The sequence below is a fragment of the Ornithodoros turicata genome, chromosome 1 (genome assembly GCF_037126465.1).
Source record: "Ornithodoros turicata isolate Travis chromosome 1, ASM3712646v1, whole genome shotgun sequence".
Classification (NCBI taxonomy): Eukaryota; Metazoa; Arthropoda; class Arachnida; order Ixodida; family Argasidae; genus Ornithodoros; species Ornithodoros turicata.
This window is the reverse complement of record NC_088201.1, coordinates 114,556,499-114,580,279: the sequence shown is the minus strand read 5'-3', so window position 1 is coordinate 114,580,279 and position 23,781 is coordinate 114,556,499. Positions and strand designations below refer to the sequence as shown.

The 23,781-nt window shown below is 45.7% G+C and overlaps 1 long non-coding RNA gene across 1 annotated transcript; it reads right to left on the bottom strand.

Moving 5' to 3' along the window:
- Positions 1-13,294: 13,294 nt before the first annotated feature.
- Positions 13,295-23,527, bottom strand: LOC135368142 (uncharacterized). The gene is made up of 4 exons (XR_010414692.1): positions 23,491-23,527; positions 19,397-19,432; positions 19,053-19,094; positions 13,295-13,401 (listed from the first exon to the last, which is right to left on the bottom strand). It is a non-coding gene; the product is annotated as an uncharacterized LOC135368142 (long non-coding RNA).
- Positions 23,528-23,781: the final 254 nt, after the last annotated feature.

Here is a 23,781-nt window from a genome sequence, read left to right as displayed (position 1 = left end):
ATATGGCCGCTGCCTTGTCGATGTAACGGCAACATAGCCACCGATCATCTTCCACTTTGCGGCAATGACCGCACAAGCACCTGATGAGCAGCTTTATTAGGACCTAAATTGTGCTATACTGTACAAAAAGAAAAGAAAGTCTGAGAGCATGTCTTACCTGAACGTGGTGCGTTGCGACAGGTCAGTATATCCGCCGCTGGACGGGCTACTGACGCCCACTTCCTCGCTGTTCTGCGGCAGTGGATCCGTTATAAAAGGCGATTGCTCGTCGCATATGCCAATGTCATCCTCCGATTCGGATTCCGACACACAAACGGATAGATAACAGTTCTCTTCTTCCATGCTTTCGGATTGCAGGCTATCCGACGCTGTCCGCTGAGTGAATGCGCGATTGGCAGATCCAGCCGGCAACGCCAATTACGTCACCGGAAGACAACAACGCGGGGGCAGCTGGAGAGGGTCGTTTCAACCGGAACTTTCGGAATCGACGTTTTTTGTGTTTTATGAAAAAACCTGGCCGAATTTTGGAGAAAAAAAAAACACCTGCGTTATTTTCCTGTAAGCCATTGTCAAGCAGATATTACGTTTACTTCAGAAATATTGAATCTTCGCGGACACCACCTTTAAAACGTTTCCGTTTAGACGTTTTATACGCCGTTTAGATTAACGTATAGTCTGGAAAACGTTTCCTTATCAAACGTTTAAACGTTTTGTTCATGCGAAACGTTTAAACGTGTCGTTAATGTGAAACACTTAAGCGTTTTGTTAAAATGAAGTGGTTGAATGTTATGTCAAGGTCGTTTAAACGTCTTGTTAATACGAAACGAAACGCCTTTCGAAACGGATAGCTATTTAAGCAACTTCTTATCTTTATTAATGGGAAACATGGACGTGCAGGCACTACGGGGACAGAGACAGAAGTTGTCCCCGTTATGCATGGCGCGTCCATGGTTCCCATCAGTAATTACCAACTACGCCAGTTTCTCACTGTCTTACACTTCAGTTCATATTTGGCTTTGATGCAACACCCGTACATTTCATTATGAACCGACGTATTTCACTACAGTTTTAAACATGTCGAGCTCGTAATGGCGGTGACGACGTCTGAATCTTTTGGGTAGTTTATACTAAAAATTCCGTATTTACCTTCTTTACGCCAGTAGTTTTGTGGTGAAAAGACCAACGCGGAAGATTGTCACCTTGAGCGACTACTTTAGCCTGAAGTATGTAACCTGCTCTTTCCTACTGCTTCCCACTACTGCACTCTAAAACCAGAACATTTACCAATTAAGAACCAATCACTGTCCCGAATGATATCATTCTTGCGCCAGAGTGGGAAAAAACGGATGAGCACGACATTTGTGGCATGATGCGCTGACGCGAATTCCCCCGAAGAGCCGTACACCTCCCGTTATGAACAAATTGAGATGGAGAAAAGGATAACACCCAGAATTGTAATTCTGCCGGACGATATCGATTAGATAAAGCTCCGTTTTTGGAGTGTCAGCGATCCCAATGCCATGAGTGCACGCGGAGCGGAGTTCGGTGTCCGCTGCGAACGGAATAAAATGCCTTCGATCGTGTGGAACACTCATACCTGCTTGCTGTACTACGAGCGTATCAGTTCCCTCAGTGGATTCGAGACATCATCGCACGGCTGTATAGCAACCACCGTAGCTGCCTGTACATGCTGCGTCACTTTTCTGGGGAGTTCCGGGTCTCCAGGGGAGTCCGGCAAGGATGTCCGCTGTCACCTGCTGTGTTTGTATTGTCCATCAACACTTCTCTGTGGAGCATTGATACGGCCACCAGTATACGCCCGTTCCGTACTGTCCCTTCCTTCTTCTGGATCTTGGAAAGTCGCAGCTTATCCAGATGACGTCACCCTTCTGCGAGACCCGTCTTCGGTGTCTGAGGTGCGTCGCGTCTACGACATCTACGCTGCTTACTCTGGTGGAGCTCTAAACCTCCGGAAGACCCATCTGCTGCTGCTGGGTCACCGTATGTCCACCGCGTATCTACCCTTCTCATGCACGACTTCCTTAAAAATTCTCGGCGTCTTCTTTGACAGCACCGGGCCCACGCCTGCTAACTGGTCGAACGCTTTGCAAGAACTTTGCGCGAACTGCGAGGCTGCCGGCGCATTCAACTTGACGTACCTCGAGCACTCATATCTCGTGCGGAGCGTCTTCTGTGTACGCGTGTGGCATCTGAGTCATGTGCTGATCGCAACGTGCTCAGTTGTCTCGCGGATCCGCACTACCATCTTAGCCTTTATTTGGCAGAAGAGGCGCAATAGGCCTGTGGCCCGCATTTTCCTTCGTCTTCCAGTGTTTCGAGGGAGCCTAGCCCTTCCAGACGTGGGCCTCATGAACCGTGGAATCGCACTCAAGACCGCTCTGCGGATCCTCTGCGGAGAGCCATCGCCCACGTAAGTTCTTCTAATGTACTGGATGGGGCCTCTGGTGCGCACTCTTTCACCGGAGTCGTTTGCACCGTCACGCCCGGCAACACGATCACCACGGCGGTTCCATGCTGTCATTCACGGTTACCATCGCATGCTGGCTCGGATCACTCCCCCTGTGAACCCTAACTTCTCCAGCCCCGCTCATATGTCGCAGGCAGTTTTGTGGGACGAGGCGTGCAGCAGCACAATCTGGGCTCACCGTCGTTGGCAAGTGGACACCATCGCGTGGAGCAGGGCTGTGTGCTTGTGGCTCCCTCCTTCCTTGTTCGAGACACTGTGGAGTTTTGCGTGGAGCATACAGCCGACGCGTGATCGCCTCCACGTGTGGAACATTACTCCGACGAATATGTGCCCATACTGCGCCAGTGTGGAGACCAACTGTCATGTACTCTTCGAATGCCGCATAGCCCGCATATTCTGGCAGCTAGTCAGGCGGCATACAATACATTATGTGCCCAATACCCCTTGACCGGAGAAGTGCCACCCAGCGGTACAGTGTGATTGTGACGGCTTGTGAGGCCCAGGTTTTGTGGGGTGCGAGGTGTAAGGCTCTCATTCATTTGTTAATAGCCGCAATTTGCATCACCCTGTATCGTTGAACTTGTGTGTATGTTATGTGCGTGTTGTGCTTGTTGTATAGTACTCATGTGAAATCAGTTTAGTAAATCTCTCACACACACACAAATGAGCGGGGCAAAGTAACATGTCACTTTAACAATACCCTGCACTGTCTTTCAAGGAAAGTGAGCTGTAGTGTTTAGAGGAGGACCGAAAGCGATTAAAAACGATTATGTAAAAGAAAACGATTAAACGTCTCCTAGGAAAACGTTTATATACGTATACGTGCCGCTGTACGTTTATGCGAACGACAACGTTTAAACGTATCCTGGGAAAACATTTAAATGCGTATACGTGCTGTTGAACGTATATCTAACAGAACACGTTTAAACCTGTTTCAAGAAAACGTTTAATCTGTGAAACGTGTTACAAAACGCGTTTCTTAAGAAAACGTTTAACATAGAGTTCTACTTTGTACCACTGTTTTGGGGAAATCTAGATTGCAGACTACTCGGGAAATTATTGAAGCTTACTGAATTTTTGATAACAGAGATAATTGTGTCAGCAAGCCCTCGATTACGTTATCTGAGCGGGAAATACAATTTCTTCAAGGTGCACACGGGTGAACCTTGATATCTTTTCACATTTTTTCCTTGTATAAGATAAAAAAAAATACTACTTGTGTACGTGAACCTGTGAGATCTGTGGCGCTGTTTGTATTTTCCTTTCTTTTTGACTACCTTTTGTGTCAGTAAAGTTGGAAGTGACGCTCGTCCTGTCTGTTTCTCCGTCCCTTTGTCTTTTGCGCCGTGTTTACTTCATTATGCATTCGCACCAACTAAACCAATTGCTCGTCGTGTTGCGGTGCGGTTTGGCCGACTATGCATTACCACTGGAGAGGCTGCACATGTACATAGCAACAGGGGTGCTGCGAAATAATTAAATTTGTCGCCATGGACGAGGGAAGGAATTTTTGCTATGACATAGCAGTGGGAGCAGTTGTTGTTTGGGGGAAGCTGGAGGACTTTTCCTCCCTATTTTGGAGGAAAACCAATACAATGACGAACATCTTGAAAAAACACATTCGCATTGGTGGAAAATTAACTCGCAAACACCATGTTCCTTAAAAAGTACGAGCCTGTGCTGCGTAAATACAGAAGACTAAAACGACGAAAGAAGTATACCTTTGCTCAAACAGAACGTAGCTTTTCCCTGCCCCTTGTAAAACAAGGTGAGCCGACAAACACTAACACGGGGGACAAGGAAACTAGGAATACGGAAGTTCAACAGCTGAAGTACGCACTGGAACGTCTAGACAATAATAATAAACAGTTGCAAGAGAAGCTAGACGCCAGGTCTTGCAGGGTGTAGAGTCATGAACCTCAGATCCTTAGCACCAATGCTCTTCCAATCTCCAGTGTACCGCTACGCATTGTACCAGAGCCGTAGCAGAAGGAAGCAAGAAAAATGATAGGTGTATTCTGCAAAGCTTGTTGAGTCCCGTTGAGTCAAGCAATGAACCCATTTTATCACACGCTGGTTTAGAAATCAGAACAACAATTGTGGACGCTATCACCAATTGCATCACATTGACCATCGTATATCTGTGGACGCAGGCGCGCCAACCCTTATGAAAGAAGTTTTCTAGATTGTATAGAGTTTGTAAACAAGAACATAGAATGAGAGAATGAATCCTGAATAGAGAGTGTATACAGCATTTATCTGGCTTCGATGTGGTTCCTTTCCAGTGATGGGCAGTAACTACTCATGAGGTAGTTTAACTACAACTACTAACTACTTCCCTTAAAAGTAATTGGAATTACTAATTAACTACATCTTGCAAAAAGTAATTAAACTATATTTGTAACTACTACAAAGTAGTTTCAATTACTTTTCCAACTACTTTGTGGAAAATGGCTGTAAGAACAATAAAGGTGTCACTAATAAGTAATAATAGACAGCAATATCGGTTGAAGTAATAATTTAATTCGATGTACATTCGTAATGCGTTCACACCATCCTGGTGCCCCTGAGTCCCAAAGCGCTCACCTGCGCTCCGAAACGTCCTGCGAGCAGGTACGAGCAACATCTCACCACATACAGGCGTGCGCGCCATTTGCCACATCAACACAGGGTATGCATCGTCCAACGCCATTCAGAAACAAAGGAGCCGGGACATTTTTTATGGTTGACGCCTTGTAGATCACGACAACCAAATGTCTCAGCAAAGGTGCACGCGATGTAGTGAAAGAGGGTATTTGCAATGCGAACAGAAAATGGTAATCCTAAACGAATGTGCACTGCCGCGTTGCCATTAAAATAGGAGTTGCCGTTAATCGGTGGAAATTGTCTATAGCAAAGCACTTGAATACACAGATCATTTATTAACGCAAGTGAATTTACTAACCCGCACGTGTTTCAAGAAGTTACTGGAACTTCTCACGCTGCCGGACAACGTACGACAGGGGCAAAACCGGCACTCTGCAGTGAAGTTTGCGCTTCCCTCCTTGACCTTAACATTCTTGTAGCAGTACTCAATCACGAAGGAGTCCATCCCGACAGTGACACAGGCAATAACGCCGACAAGAAGAAGAACGTGAAACATGCTGCAACAACAACGAACGCATGCTCGCTGCAACCCAGAACGCTAATACTTGGATTGGATTGCCTCCGGCCGCGACCAAGCGGGTGCCTCGGGCTAAGGCGTCTGCTACGGCTTCGCGCGATCACCACGAGGTCGCGGGCGCGGCTTCGTAGTTAAACTACAGTAGTTAACTACAAAAAGTGTAATTTAACTACCAACCTGCAACTACATATGACAGAGTAGTTATAATTACCAAGTAACTACTCGAAAAGTAATTTAACTAGTAATTCAACTACATGTAATTGAACTACTGCCCATCACTGTTCCTTTCAATAATTGGTGATAGAAACAGATACAAACTGGATAGCAAATTTGAATCGAAGCTGGAAACGATATTTTATAGAAACCAGAAACAATATTAGGTAGGAATTGGAGAGCATATTACAAGTCGTATACAATATGAATAGAATCTCGTTTCATTTTCGATACAGCTTCGACAACTGGTTGACTACGCATTGTTTGCACCGCCTAGCCGATGGCAGTAGCTCGATAATCTTCTTTTGTATTTCAAAAACCCGGAACTTTCCATTTATTTTACCGCCACATCCCACCCACCCACTGCATGCCATCGCACTCCAAAACGCAAAAAAAAGAAAAGGAGAAAAAAAGAAAGCGAAGAAATACGTAAAATAAACAGAAACAAAAGGGAAACACTTGCACACGCACAAGCCTGTGACGTGTTTGCAGAGGAACAGATACTGGTAGAACACGCAACGACATGGCTAGGCCACATGTGGAGCCGTCCTAGCTCGAGATGCAAGCACACGGGTGAGGAGAGCACGCATAGATTGTTATTTTGGTAGCGAATAACAGTCATTAAAAATATTTCCTCCAATTGGTTAATATATTACTGCATTAAGGACTGTGTTTATTACTCAAATTACTCGAACTAACCCAGCACAATCTCCACACCAAATTAATGTGGTGCTGCACGTTGCGCATGCATGGAGCCAGCCCCGTACTATACGATTAGCTACTCTATCAGTGAGTTACACTTGGTTTAAACGATGGTATAGACAGTTGAAATAGGTACAAAAATGGTACTTCCGCCCTGGTTTACCTTTTTCATACATACGCTTTTTATACCTTTTCCTCTGACAGTGTAGAAGCAGCAGTTCGTCAAGCGCAACATTAAAAAGTACTAAACGGTAAATGTTCACGTTGCCTGAAGTGATAAGTCACAATATTGCTATGAGCATTTGTATCTATGTCCATACATGCACAAATCACGTCTATTAGTTGTTCTTCAAATGTACAGCAGAAAACAAGTAACACATGTCCGTAAATAAGATCTTTCGGGGCAGCTGGTATTAGCTCTATAGAGACTGTATAGAAAATGTATACATTCTAGAGTCTGAATCCTGTATAGAATGTGTATAGAGCTTACCAGTTAAAAACCCTATACAGCTTTTATCTATTTCCTATGCACACAATTGACACTAGATGCGATAGATAGATTATCTATAGGTCCTGTATAGAAACTACAAAATCATTCTTATTGCCGGCTTGTCGGCTGCGTTTCCCGTCGGCGCAGGGTGCGGGCCACCAACGCTTCTGTGGCTATGGGCGACCGGCACTCGGTGTCGGGATAGCTGGCGATGGTTTTCTCGCCGGTAGCGGGATTTTGAAAACCGTGGGAGTATTACTAGGATTTATATTAACACGGTTTATTTCGGCACGATTTATTTTGGACGGTTTATTTCGGTCACCGCCCGAGGAGAGCACGCATAGATTGTTATTTCGGTAGAGAATAACAGTTACTAAAACATTTCCTCCAACTGGTTAATATATTACTGCATTAATGACTGTGTTTCTTATTCAAATTACTCGAACTAGACCAGCACAATCTCCACACCAAATTAATGTGGTGCTGCACGTTGCGCATGCAAGGAGCCAGCACCGTACTATACGATTAGCTACTGCGATCAGTGAGTTACACTTGGTTTAAACGATGGTATAGACAGTTGAAATAGGTACAAAAATGGTACTTCCGCCCTGGTTTACCTTATTTACACATACGCTTTTTATACCTTTTCCCCTGACAATGTAGAAGCAGCAGTTCTTAATGTGCAACATTAAAAAGTACTAAACGGTAAATGTTCACGTTGCCTGAAGTGATAAGTCACAATATTGCTATTAGCATTTGTATCCATGTTCATACATGCACATATCACATGTATTAGTTGTTCTTCAAATCTACAGCAAAAAACAAGTAACACATGTCCGTAAATAAGATATTTCGGGGCAGCTAGTATTAGCTATATAGAGACTGTATAGAAAATGTATACATTCTAGAGTCTGAATCCTGTATAGAAACTGTATAGAGTTTACCAGTTAAAACCCTATACAGCTTCTATCTATTTCCTATGCACAAGATTGACACTAGACACGATAGATAGATTGTCTATAGGTCCTGTATAGAAACTAGAAAATCATTTCCATAAGGGCTCTTCCGTGTTCTTCGTACCTTAGTATGGCAAGAACGGAGCAGCAAAAAATCGAAAGTGTAGTTTCAGTTTTCAATGTGTACATTGTGAGCAACACCTCATGGTCGCATATGAGGCGGGTATTCCATCAACTGCCTTCACACACCTGCATTAACGAGTGTCGCGATTTTTTTGCTTTGGCGTATTATCTGAACTCCCGGCACTGGCCCAGGGACACAGGTGTATTTAAGGCAGAAATACGACGACATGTTTTGAACATGTCGGAAGACTGTGGACTACAACAGGACGCATCTGCAACACAGTTGACAATCAAAGTCGAGGGTGATGGGTGTAACATGAGTAAGGCCACAACATGCACGATGCTTAGCTTCCTCATAGCTGATCCGTCTCTGCTCATGCAAAGCCCTAAACTACATCGTCTTCACGCAATCGTCAAAATACCAGAAAACTACTTTGGAATTCGAAACAGGATTATCCATCTCATGACAAAAATAAACGATGTCGTGGAAAAGAGCGGTATCGACGTATAGACGACACCTTTGTGAGAGTGCAATTGCACTTAACGGCGAACATGAAATTTATTTTACTTGTTCAAGGAATGCAGGCAGCCTCTTCAAGTCATCCATGCCCAATGGGCAATGCGGATTCCAGTCAACGGTGTCACACCACTCTCACATCTAACGTGTTCAATAATCCTCCGCCGTTAAGATCACTGGCAGGCAGGAAGGAAGACTGCGATCAGACGTGAAACTCAGTCCGCCATCCAGCACTTTTGTCCATAGAACCTCGTCACACCATTCCTGTCGTTCTACATATGAAAATAAGTATATAAGAGCGACTTCTTGAAAACGTGCTTTTGGAAATGCAAGATGTAGACGCCACAAACAACGCGCGTGACCTCAAAGCAAAGGCGAAGCCGTGGCAAAGCTGCTTGACATTGTAAACGACTGTAGTGCAAACGTTAAGCTCTTCCGCGAAGACAATACAGAGCTCCTTAAATTTACTTCAAGTGGAAGTGATGCAAACTGCTTGCTGGAAAACCTCCCACACCTCGTAGCTCCTCTCCTCTACGAAGACACTAAATATGAAGTCATCGAGTTGTGGGACACCTTCCGAAGTGTAATCAACGAATTTGAAACGGATTCAACAGGGAACGACTTGAGTGAGCAGAGGCTGAAGTTCGTAAGGGCATTTGTGCACTTCACTGCAGTATATGTGGGACTCGACCTCAAGGGATACGGACTGGACCGTGTCACTCCATGCATACACACTTTTTAACGTCACGTTCCAATGATCCATAAGCAACAAGGCTGCTTAGGATGGTTTTCCAGCGAAGGCGTACAAAGAGAAAACAGCAACCTAAAAAAGTTGCACCACAGCCACACAAATAAATGGGACGCTGCGTGGGATACCCTGAAGATATGTGAGCGAATGGAACAAAGTTCAGGGCCACCTGCTGCAAAGGGGTGTATCCCGTTTGAAACCCTTAAAAATCACATTTCGAAAATAAAAATAAAGTAAGTAGCCACTGTTGAGAATAAATCTCTCAGAATATCCGTTTAAAAATCAGCGCACAAAAATGATGACTCAAATATGCCCGTTTAAATAAAAGCGCTAAGGAATCCACGGTTAGGAATATATCGTTAAAAATAAACTGTTCTAAAATATATCCTGTAGTCCGATACGACAGCGGAGTGACAGATGCGCATCTCTACTCAGAGGATAGCAGTAAGACGTAGCTTATATTGGTGGTTTTTGCCTTTGTTAGCACTCACCATCAACCTAGTGGTCTGTCATGGCTGCCATATTTGTTCTGTGTGTATGTTGCTGCTATGCTTTTCCGTCGATGTTTTTCCTTTCTAGTGTAGAAAAGCCTATGCATTATATACATGTCCCGCGTTATTTCGCTTGACAAAGCATCGACGGGAACTGTGGCAGTGCTGAGCGCTCGTTCGTTTGTACGTGTGCTCTGCGTTCGCTCTGCACTGACGCTCAAATGAAGTACGCTTGCTTTGCGTATGAAGTATGGAAGTTCGATGTACGAAGTATACTAATGGCAGCAGTCCAATTAAATTCGCCGACTGTGAGACCATTTGTCGAAGCGAGTTGTTATTTCTCTCGCGGCCATACTACGTGACATTAGCAACCGTATGGTTCATTTTGGGGTGATTCTGACACGATTTATTTTTAACGACATATTCTTAACCGGGTATTCCTCAGAGTTTTTATTTACACGGGGATATTTGAGCCATTATTATTTTCTTTTTTTTGCGTTGAAGCATATATTCTGAGAGGTTTATTATTAGCCGTGGCTACTTACGTGTTTATTTTTGAAACGTTAATTTGAAGACTTTCAAACGGGATACACCCACCTCAACACTGGTGCTGACTGATCTATATCGCTCACACATCAAAGGAGAAATATAGCAAAACATAATTGTGCTCTACCTCCCGCTTCGGCAGGTAAATTGCTGTGGGTGTAATTGTAGTTGGTTGCCATGCGAAAAACACACGTCTCGACTTGTTTGTAATCACATCAGCCGACACCACTTTACATTTCAACCCCTTGTCCCCCAGTCTTCCTTCTGTCCTCACTCCGTGTCCACGTCTATACGCCGCTCATAGCCACAGTTGCTTCGCTGCGCTAACACGGAATAAAAAAAAAGACTTTACATTTCGCGATTATTCGTACATCCATCAATGTTCATCCTCCATCTTAAATGTAAAGAGTACCTGATTTCCATATGTGTGGCCAATATCGTGTGCGCGATAATTGTAAATCTAATCTCGAAAGCTCCAACCAGTCTTCGTACAAGGCTTCAAATAAACCTTTACTGAACGTTATCACGATGCGGGAGCGCAGGCCCCAGGCGTTATACAGCAGGTGGTCAAATAGCTTACATTGCTTGAGACCCGTGTGCTTCGAACTGTGGTTTCATCACCCTGAAGATATAAAGGAAGACATTGTGGGATTTGATAGCGTCTGAAACAGCGTTACTTACCTCTTACGTATCGCTGACAAGCGATAACTGTACGCGGGCGTACGAGCGTAAGTGACTCGGTTCGATGTAAGGAGCCCGGTCCTGGGACAGCCGTGTCAGGGTGAGGTCTCGGTGGGCACGTTAAAATGTGAGGAAGTTGTCAGAATAGATCTTCAGCGGAACGCCACGTCTCGCGATGAATCTTTTGAACGCTAGAAAGCCAGCGTAGCAATGAATCTTCGCGGAATCCTGATACGAGAAAGCCCCACCGCCCCACTCACTCGCGGTAACTGTACGAGGGCGTCTCCCACTGCACTCACTGCGGTGCTGTTGAAGATCTCAAGCACATTCTTCTCCATTGCCCACACTACCACCCTTCCCGTTCCATACTCTCCCTCAACGAGCTAGACTCCCGTCCCCTCTCCCTCACGAAATTGCTTGGCTCTTGGCCGCATCCAGCTCACCAACGCTCTGTCTTCAAGGCTCTCTTCGCTTTTTGGACGCCGCAGGACTTCGATCCTCATTGTAACGGGACCTATTCCTTCATTCCCTGCTTCCCCTCCAGCAATGGGGTAGAGTATCGCCCTGGCGATGAAACTCCCCACCCATTATCCTGAATTAAAGCTGTTGTTGTTGTTCCTGATTTACATTTTACTTGTGAGCTAAAGATGACGCGGATCCACCACAACACGTTATGTGTATACGTTCGTGAAGCTCCTTGATAGCACAATAGCAGGGTGCTGTAAAAGCGTTTCGACATCAACTTTATGTAAAGAGATATGTTTCAAATAAATTTACCGGGCCTGTTTGCTGCACTGTGATGACCATCATGCCCCACAAAGGCAATTGTGCATGAGTTTTACGGATTCCTGTACGATGCTGGAGAGCCAGTCCGCGGCTTGATGTGCCAATTGCGCACACACTTGGGCAGAAACGCTTTCCTTCTTCCTTTTCTTTTACGTGCAGCTCCAGAATGCACAAAATGAGAGGGCAGGGCGGCCAATGGATGACAAAGGAGACAGTAATAATATTGGGTAATTGGTGCTTCCAACCTAACAGAGGGAAAACGTTACGAAACGCGCGTAACCAGGTGGCACAAACAGAAAGTCATCTGCCTTACACAAATACACGTAGCTGCGCAGATAAGCTGGTTCAAGGACAAATCATAAGGATTATTAAAGGTGGCGAGGCCGGATCCCTGTTTTCGGGCTTTTGGAGACAGGTGTAAGTGACTAAAATGTTACCATTACCCATTGAATATCATCATCTTTCCAGGTGATTTTCGTTGTTCCTTTCAAAGCTTATTCAGGAATATGTGCTATAGGAGTGGCTCGGTCTGTTCCGTCAGGCAAGCGGAATTTGGAGCGCATTAAGTTCATGGTGAAGTGTGCAGAGGAACCCCACATCGGTGCTTCCGAGCGAACCTCCAGCGACAAGTCGAGCAGAAAAGTCAGGAGCCTCGAAGGGACCCAAATGCATTCATCCACATATCTGCGTTTGAAAGTATTACCATAAGAACACACTACCCTCCAATGGCCTCGTGGTCTTGCATTTTTTGGATTCTGAGTTCAGACGCAATAAACACATTAGAATCGTACGAGCAAAATGTGGGAAACGCGCTCTTCGATTTTCAGTGCGGGCATCGCAGGAGGTTGGTGATGGCTGCTATATATATACTCCCAAATTCTCGGGAGGTGAAAATAAAATCAACTGAGTCGGCCTCAGAGCTTCGTTAGAGCCGCTCATATCACCGCATTCCTTGCCTTCGCGCCACTGTCAAATTTTCCCACATGCTACCTGTATTGGAGGAAAAGTCTCACGACAGAAAGATGATACTTGTTTTTGTCTTTATCCACAATAAATGATGAGGACCTACCTGTCTTGTTGGGTGTATGAGAAGCCGTACAGAGCATTCAACTCACACGTTTCTTGCAAAATGCATGTTGCATTCGCGTTAACTCACCTGGTCGAGGGCTCAGTGCATCGCGAGAAGCCTTCTTTAGAAATAGAAAAATTTAAACCAAAATGGAACCTCGAAGACCCAAACATTCGCCAACGAAACTTGCACCAAATGTTTCCCCATGACACAGGCAATATTCCTATAGCGAACGAATGCAAAACGGCATCAACGGAACGTACTGCACGTACCTTTCTCTTCCGAGTACATCTCTTCTAGGGGAGCAGTATCAGGGGAAGCCTGCTTCACGTTGTGACCCGAATTGTTGGGCATGCGATTAAAGACAATCACAAAGCATGCTGCTCAAACTGCTGTTCCCTCGAAGAGAGGTCAGAGACCACATGAACCTAATAGTTTTAACCCAAACTACAATGTAACACGTAAAAAAAGCCAGTATCGCTACTGGGTAAAACAAATAATTATGTACCTTATTCACTATATTACATGGTAATAGCACCGTTTCTGGAACCAGCACTACCGAACAAGCGGCGAGTAGCGGCAATAAGTCGCTACGACAACCTGTTCCTAGCAGGGGGCAAGTAAAAATTATCCGAAGCTGTTCTTCCTTTAAGATTGTCAGCTTAAAGTTTTTCTTCCGTTAATCCTTCACTTGCTTTGCACACGACTTTCAGAGGTAACTCTCTCACCCTGACGGGTGGACATCACGTTCCACGTCACCGTCCGACGCCGCAACAGAAATCATTTTTTGGTTAGAGTGGAAAGTGGATTCAGCTGCTTGGACCTGAAGACAACATACCGCAAGAGTTCAAGTGCACAATAGATGGCATCATCCGTCGGTGTTTCTGTACCCGAACCTGAAATCTGTCCTATTCGCCTCGAGATCGAACTGTACGTGGCGCTGCGACGGATGCCACAGTGGGGATACGGCATGATCGGACGCGGCAGGCTGTGGCTTTTCTACGCAGATATCGCAGTGTTTCTGGATGAAATGCTGCTGTCAGTGCCTTACATATTGTGGATGTGTTGAAATGCGATATTTAGAAAGCTGATATGGTATGGAAGTCGACAAAAGTGCTGCACTGTGAAACGCTCAAGTCGCAAAGTTGTGAAAAGAAAATCTCCTGTGTGCTTTTGAAGGGAAACACTGCCTCCTTTGTTCCAAGCGAGATTTTGTCTTAGTCTTTTGCTGCTCTCGCTCGAATGTTTATCCGTCGCTTGTGTATAGGCACTATGGCCTTCGTCGCTAATGCGCCAAAAAAACCTTAGCTTGTGTATAGCTGTCTTACACTGTACCTTTTTATCTTACGTCGCGACAACAAGAATTTAAAAAATAAAATAACTCAAAATTCCTGTCTCTACTGATCTCAAAGTACGATGCACTAATCAACAATAACAATGAATCTAAACGTACGAATGTGCACCAATCCAACATAAGGGCCCTTCGCTCAATTTTTTTCGTCGAATAACAGCAGTGGTTATTCAGGTCGTGCGAGTCCGAGAGAGGTTCCACGTTTGATTCGTTTGCATGCCGGCATTCATTAAATGGTGCTAAAATACGTTAGCAGATGACCACACCTGTGTGGTGGACTTGACTTTGTGTGAGGTGCTACCGGTCAGGAACTAAATACATGTCTGAGTTTTTGGTTCGAGTGGTAAGTATATTCTGAAACATGCTGTTACAGATGTGCTTCATACCTCCCAAAACACGCGTGTTTTACATAGAACGTTCAGGGATGGTGCATTTTACCTTGAATGCGTGAGTTCCGATGATTACGTATGTGAAAGATAAAAGTCTAGCCTGTCATACGGTCAGATGAAATGAGACTAAAGCATGAAATTCACACATTTAAAAACACCCGTGTCATATATATATATATATAGATTAGAAGCTTAGGAGGGCGGTTGACCACGAGAATGAAATAAGCAGGGAAAATCAGAAGACGACAAAGAGCTTACAGGAAAACACAAAGGGGAGTTTATTAAGACATATAGGGATAGGGGTCGACGTTTCGGCAGTCAGCGCTGCCTTCGACGGGACGGACGTCCCGTCGAAGGCAGCGCTGACTGCCGAAACGTCGACCCCTATCCCTATATGTCTTAATAAACTCCCCTTTGTGTTTTCCTGTAAGCTCTTTGTCGTCTTCTGATTTTCCCTGCTTATATATATATATATATATATCGAAAAGTTGGAGTTGGATCGGACGGCTACGTAATTATAGTTGAAATAAATGGGAGACAGAAGACGAAAGTAGGGGAAGTAACAAAAAAGGGGTTTATTAAAACTTAAAAATCATAAAAGTTAGGGAGGATGTCTACGTTACGGCGGAAGCTCCGCCTTCTTCGGGACAAAAGAGCTAAATGTGGCCACGAGGCTGATAAGGGGCTTGAGAATGACGTGGTCGGTTGGGGGAAATTCCCGCCACCTGGCGGTTGTCAATTGGGGAAATTCCAGAGCGTTTCTGTGTCAGGTCCAGGAGTGGGGTCATCGTCCTTGTGGGTCAGTGGGGACCTTGATCTGGCTGAAACGAGAAAAGGCAACAGGGTCTTATCTAGGTTGTTAGACTTCTTATTGTTGACAGCATGCCAGGGTCCTCGTTAATGGCCGATCGGAATTTGTAAATTAGGTAAGATTCCCGTTGTTCCCGGGAGCGGTCGGAGGTAAAGTTCGACTGGAGAATAAAAACTGAGGCTTCGTTGATTGAATGTTCTGGTTGTTTGAAATGGCGTGAGACTGGGAGATTAGGTTTCTTGGTAACATCCGATCGGTGATTGTTGAATCTAATTCGGAAAGAAGTTTTTGTCTGACCCACATATTGGGCCCGGCATGTGTTGCATTGGATTAGATAGATAACGTTGCATGAGTTACAGTCTACGTCTGCGTTGATCTTGACGGTAAAGTTGGAATTCGTACTTCTGACCGTTTGTGCGGTCTGCATTAACTTGCAAATCTGGCATCTCCTGCCATTACATGGATGACAGCCCGCCGGAGGGCTAGTGGGTTCGCCTACTTTAGAGCGGACCAAGCTATCTTGTAAGTTACGTGTACGTCTGTAAGCGACACGTGGTGGATTAGGAAATATGTTTTTCGTGCGTTCTGACTGGAGAAGGAGACTGTGGTGGCGGCTAAGTATGTTGTTAATGTTTGGGATATTTCCGGCGAATGTTACCGGGGAACCCCGGACGTCCAATCGTCTCCTGCAATGGGACAGCCACTGAAAAACTCTCTAGTTTCGTAGATCATCTTCTTAAGGACATACCGCAGCGACTACCATCGTACATCAAGGATACCAATCACTTCCTGCAAATACTAAATCAATGTCAGCCACCCCCATCTAGTCTCCTAGTTACGTTAGATGTTTCTTCCCTGTATACCAATATTCCCCACGATGATGGCATAGCTGCAGCCGAGGCGGCTTTTTCAAAGTACTCTGATTCTTCTTGCGATCCATCTGTCGTATCTACTCTACTAGAACTGATCCTAAAGAACAACAACTTTGAATTTAACGATGGCCACTATTTACAAGTCAACGGCACCGCTATGGGCACTAAAATGGCACCAAACTATGCAAATCTATTCATGGGTTCACTAGAACAAGCATTCTTGAGCACGCGTGAGGACAAACCCACTTTATACAAGCGCTACCTTGATGACATATTTATGATCTGGCCACATTCGGAAGACAGCCTATTGGAATTTATACGCGATTTCAATGAGTTCCATACTTCTATTAACTTCACTCACACCTATTCTGCCGTCACTGTTAGCTTTCTTGATGTTCAAATTAAGCTAACCAATGGAGTTTTAACGTCTGATCTGTTCCGTAAACCCACAGACTCTCAGCAGTACTTGTCATTCCATAGTTGTCATCCTCGCCACACGAAACTGGCCATTCCCTATAGTCAAGCCCTTCGGTATAGGAGAATCTGCTCGAATGACGACGATCTGGACAAAAATTTAGAACAGCTGCAACAAACCTTTGTCGGTCGTCAGTATCCACCCGATCTAGTTCAAGATGCTCTCAACAGAGCTCGCAAGGCAAACCGTCTAAGCTTACTGGAGGCAAGACAAAACAAATCAGAAAGTAATGCCGTGAACTTAACTGTAACAACATACATAAGCCGCCACCACAGTATCTTTCTCCAGTTAGAACGCACGAAAAACATATTTCCTAATCCACCACGTGTCGCTTACAGACGTACACGTAACTTACAAGATAGCTTGGTCCGCTCTAAAGTAGGCGAACCCACTAGCCCTCCGGCGGGCTGTCATCCATGTAATGGCAGGAGATGCCAGATTTGCAAGTTAATGCAGACCGCACAAACGGTCAGAAGTACGAATTCCAACTTTACCGTCAAGATCAACGCAGACGTAGACTGTAACTCATGCAACGTTATCTATCTAATCCAATGCAACACATGCCGGGCCCAATACGTGGGTCAGACAAAAACTTCTTTCCGAATTAGATTCAACAATCACCGATCGGATGTTACCAAGAAACCTAATCTCCCAGTCTCACGCCATTTCAAACAACCAGAACATTCAATCAACGAAGCCTCAGTTTTTATTCTCCAGTCGAACTTTACCTCCGACCGCTCCCGGGAACAACGGGAATCTTACCTAATTTACAAATTCCGATCGGCCATTAACGAGGACCCTGGCATGCTGTCAACAATAAGAAGTCTAACAACCTAGATAAGACCCTGTTGCCTTTTCTCGTTTCAGCCAGATCAAGGTCCCCACTGACCCACAAGGACGATGACCCCACTCCTGGACCTGACACAGAAACGCTCTGGAATTTCCCCAATTGACAACCGCCAGGTGGCGGGAATTTCCCCCAACCGACCACGTCATTCTCAAGCCCCTTATCAGCCTCGTGGCCACATTTAGCTCTTTTGTCCCGAAGAAGGCGGAGCTTCCGCCGTAACGTAGATATCCTCCCTAACTTTTATGATTTTTAAGTTTTAATAAACCCCTTTTTTGTTACTTCCCCTACTTTCGTCTTCTGTCTCCCATTTATTTCAACTATATATATATATATATATATATACGTTCATATATTCCATATATTCATATATTCGATGCAACTCGTGTTTAGAGCGTGCAGAACATCCTAACTCAGCATTATGAAGTAATTTCGAACCGCTAGTACAGAAGCCATTCTATAAATAACTGTGATGTAGTTGTATGCTCATGATTTGAAAAAAAACTGTTACAATATTGACCTTAGCTCTTGGTACATTTTTGTTTGACACACAGAACAGCAGTGACAAATATAATATAACAAAGGCCGAGTGGAATCCGTATACTGGAACGTATGCACTCTCTGCTGTTTTCTTCTCTGCTAAGCACGCTGGTGCAGAGAACTAGAGAAGTTGAAAAAGTTTTCCTCCAAGTCATTTTCACTCATTTTGAAGCGGTCAAATGTCCAGAAATTGACCCTTCCGAGCACGTTTTCGAGCACGATGACCACAGCGAAAGCACCGGCTCAAGCGGCGCGTCCCCACTAAAGGCAGTTCACGGAGCAGCCGCATGGTGGCGACGCTGCTCGATCTCGAGGTGAATAGGATCCAAGGTCTCGCCTTGCCCCGCAAACACTCGACGGCTTGCTCTTACTTAGGTCAGCTACATTCTGCGCACGAACCTCACGTGACAACAAGCGCCAGAGCACAAGAGGGGCTCGTTGCTTTTTTCTAAGCCACGTGATGTAACATTGTAACCCCCTTCTTTTTCCCCCTCTGTTTCACAAGTCGGATATAATAAAATAGGTTATTTTCGTTGCAGTAAGTTCTCATTACACCATGTGAGCTGAAGCGGTTTGGACCGGTTTCGAGCCGCTATGTTTTCTACTCCGGAGCAGAACCTGAACTGAACCGTTTCCTTTGAACCGGAACAGAAACCGGAACGAAAAACGTTTCTGTTCGACACCCTTCGTCGACACGCCGTTCGACACCTACGCATTCGCTGTCGGTCTGTCAATTGTCTTCTCAACGTGGGGTAACTTTCCTTTTCGGGTAATTTTCATTTTTACATACGTACTTAACGCTTCCGGTGATTGGGTGCGTGGAGACGTAGTAGTATCTGCAATAGCAAGAGGTCATGATCTTGTAATTGAATATTACCACTGCATAAAAAATGATGTGTCAATAACCAATGTGTCCGTCTCCTCTACACCTGTAATATGCAGCACGACATGCATAGGAGGTTCATTCACACGATGCGACACCCTACAACATCTCTACGACACTTCCCATCTCTGGAAAGCCATTGGGATGGAGGACTAACGAAAAGTTACACATCCCTCCAATAAGTATGCACTTCTTTTAACTAGTAGCAAAATCTGTAGTCTCGTTCGTGTGAATGATTTTAATTGAAATACGTACCTTCAGGTGTTAACATGTCGGGGGATACTTCGTTGCCTGCAAAATGCGATGAAATATGTAATGCCCGGGCACACAATTTTTATCCTATGTTCGCTCTAAAGCGAATTCCGTCTCTTGTTACATTAAGAGAAGGTTACAAACTTCAAAACACAACTCCAACATATAACGGTATCAAGGACGTCGGCGAGACAGAGCGATTTCATAAGCAATCTTGATTTAACGAGAAACCAGAGCTTTTATCTGATCATTACCGCCAACCCAAAGCATGACAAGAAAGGAAGAAGGATGACCGTCGTTCTGTGCTTCGACGTAGGGCGCGCGTCAGCGGACAGATTCCTTCAAATACATACGCCCGCACGAGTTGGAGCAAAGCTTTCATTATGAATTCCATGCAATGCCAGGATGCTGCGTTAATTCATCACATCAGGCTTCTTGTATCATTAGCTCGATAATTTTAATTATAAGTGCATTCCGATTTTAAACAAATTAGGGAAATATCACAATACTGTTCAGAATTGAAGTGATACGTTGGGTCAGTAGGAAAATTTAAGATATGCCCAGGCAGTATATCGCTGAGCCTCCAGTTGCTGTATATCTTGTCAAAGGTTCTCTTGTATCATTGTCATATTGAAGTAAAGAAGCTGGGTCCCAGCATATTCTTGCTGCATTCTTTGATCACATCGTTTTCTTCGGCAGTCATGGACCTCACAGGTGAGCACTTTCGCGCAATGATTTTCTATGATTATAAGTGTGGTCCGACTGAGCATCAATGCCTAGTCACACTCCAAAACGCTTTTGGAGACGATGCACCTTTCCGGGCAACAGTTCTTCATTGGTTTGGTGAACCTAAAAGACGTAGAGCATTGCTGAAAAATGAAGAACGGAGTTCTAGGGCTGTGACAAAGGAAATCATTCACCATACGAAGGTCATGACGAAAGAAGCACCCCGGTCAACATTCAGGGAGTTGGAGTCACACCTTTGGGTCAGTTCGCCGAGCTGACATTTTTTTCAATTCTTCATGATCACCGAAGAGCGAGGAAGATTGCAGCACGCTGGGTGCCCCATAACTTGACCTGAAGAAAACTGCCGCGGGTTGATTGGTGGTATCAAATGAGCGCTAGATTCGACAAGGGCAACTCCCTCCGCTGTTTTGATATTAGGGAGGTTTGATTATTAGGGAATCGTTTGTGCTCGAAACAAATGACTGATTCTGCCGATTCGAAAAGCGAATGGGAATAGAGCTACGGTGACTTTTAGAAAATCGGAAGAATCGTTGATCTCCCAATGTATTTCAGATACATTTGAGTAACAACGGATCATTCCCACCATTTCTTGCAGTAAACATGACACATCGCAATGCACTTTCAGTCGACTTTCTCTTTGCGGAAGGCGCAGTTCAGCCGATCTAGTTGGTCACCGCGCTGTCCACGCGCTGTGAAGCAGAGCACAGTCGGGAGACCCGATCTCACGTTGACGAATCACGATGATCTGTTTTGCATTGAAGAGGGTTAATCATCCGTGTGCGAGCCTCTCTCGATAGTGAGACCAAACAGGTAACGACGCGAAAACGAGCATTTTGCATAGCTTTAATGCGCCTTGCATATACAGACAAACTTTCTCACACGGACTACATGTTCGGGCGCCACAACTGGTCGCCGAAGCGTGTGAAACGCTCTAATGAATACGTCCTTACGTCCTCCAACTTGCCGCAGAGTATATGCACTCGTACATCGTCGGCACCAGTAAACATCTCGCAAACTCACTGCAGCTCCGCTATACTCTATACAATAGCCGCCGTCTTGCTTCGCGATGTCAATCGGTTGTGATCGCCGAATAAAACGAAACGACTCAGCAGAGTGGGTCGTTCGTATACGAAACCGCGCTCCCCACGACTCGTTCACTGATTTGTAATGGGCATGCGCGACACTCGAATCGGTCGTTTCGTTCATTCGAAAACGACTCGCTAAGACTCCCTATTGTCACGACGAATCGTGACGAATCGTGGATCTACCAGTTCGATCCAGAAAAAAAAAGAAAAAGGGCAATCCAAGGTGTGGGCCTTCCGGGAAGAACAGCAGCACGTGAAGGTGAAGCAGCAGCGGCGTGTGTAGAAGAGAATGGATGCGATGTTTTTCACGTGCAGCGGACATTTGGCGACTGTCCCACTCGTGACAACAATAATAACAACTTTATTTTGAGATAATAAATGAGGAATTTCATCGCCTGCGGAGATACTCTACCCCATTGCTGGTGGTGATGCAGGAAGTGAAAAAAAAAGAGCCCCTTCACAACAGTCCTCCTTTTGAAACGAAGAACAGCAGCTGGAAATTGGTACACGACAGTTTTCTGCCTCAAATGTTCTCAGCTCTGCAAGAACAAAGACCATGAACGGGACTGATTGGGTTCGTGCTTCACCCTGACAATGCATCCTCTCACACTGCGAACTTGACGGTCACAATATATGCGTCCCTCTCCTGGGCCATCCAGTCTACAACCCTGATTTGGCCTCTTTTGACTTTTTCATTTTCTCAGAAAAATTCACGAAAAGCTAAAGGGCTGTGGCGGCCCGTGGAAGACGACGATGACGCGCCTCTGCTGCCGAGCGCTACCGCGCCTGGCAGCCAGTTCCACCGGCACGGCCATGGAGATAGGGCACCGTCATCGCCTCTCCGTGCCATACCATCATCGCCGGTCGGGGCTCTTGTAGAGGGCTCTACTAGAGGGGCTACCATCGTCCTCTGCATTTGGTGACCCGAACAAGTAACACCATATTCGGCGTAATTCGGCCACTCAACATCCAAAATTTTTCGGCAAACCAGCAGCGAACCACCCTCTAGCAGGCAAGGCGCACCGGGACCACTGTTCCACCGGGGACCCGCAGGGAGACCACAGTAAGCTGACTTTCCGGCCTCCACCTGCTTCATGATGGTCCTCCCCGGCACTTCTCTGGCGGCAACTGGCATTCACGCTGCCGTACCGGTCGCGGCACTGTCGCCCACTCAGCAACGCACTCACCCAGAAACAATCAGTATACTCAGCAATTCACTCACTCAGCAACAATCAACGCACTCAACAAGGGCTCAACGCATTCAGCAGACACTCACCACAATCAGCAACCACTCAAGCACCCAACCACTCAACCAATCGGCATTCACATCTCATCTCTGGAACCCGCCCGGACCGCAGCGCTCTTATTCCCGCCATCCCGCTGCTGCTGCATAAACAGCCACAAGCACAAGCCGTGTGTCCAGTCACCACCATCCACGAGTCGTCCTCATTCTCCTCTTCATGGTATGGACGCGGACCTCAACCCCATGCACCGCTCCGCGTCTGAGGGGAGGAGTGACGTTGCGGCCCGTGGAAGACGACGATGACGCGCCTCTGCTGCCGCGGCGCTACTGCGCCTGGCAGCCAGTGTTACCGGCACCGTCCTAGTGGGAGGCCACGTCCATCTGCCCGCTGGGGCATTCCATCATCGCCGGTCAGGACTCATGTAGGGGAACACCACCTCCTCTACAGGGCGTTCCTTTTCTGACTGCAGAAGCAGCTGTGGCTGCTTGTGAGTTTCCGAACTGTCCCGAAACGAGTAGCGTGGGTGCTTTCGAGTCTGGTTTCGGATGATGTCCATCTGTATTGAGCGCGAGGGAGAGTACTTAAAGAAGATTTCGCTAATGATACAATTTTCTGAGGTTTCTTGTTCTTGAGTCTCAAAACTTTCCTAGTGATGCTTATGAACGAGCTACTGCATATACAGTACAATCGTCCGACTAAAAATGTGCATGGCTCGATAAAAGCGCCGGAATTATTGTTGCTTCGCGTACGTGCACGATTACATTTCCAGTTCGTGCCCTGTGCTGGAAGCATATGGCATACTAAAACTGAAAATGAAAGTCTCCAATGCCCTCGCATGGCCAGCAGCAGAGGTGCATGTGATGACACTATTCAACAGTCAACCTCCGCACACACTTTCCGAGGAGATTCCCGATGCCTGTGAGAGTGCAAAATATCACAGTCCTACCAATATGTGCTTCATTTCACGAGACACAAAATTTGCAGCTCCGTTCGTATATATGATTACAAATAAAGTTCATACCCTGCGGAGGTGACACTTCCGGGGACGTACTGTAGTCTGCAAATAAAAAGAAGCCGTATCATGCCAACTTACGCAGATTCCTTGTATTATGCACTGGCATCACAAACCACATTACATACGCCTACTCTCGGAAATGCCATCGCCATCGCCTGTGAGGGTAACAACCACTGATCTCTATGTATAAAGGCTGGATCGCGCATGGGAGAGGGGCTCGTGGGGGAGAGGCACGCATTCGGGCCGCCATGTTGGGAGGCCCTAAAGCGCTGTGTGCGCCCATAGAAAACTATGGGA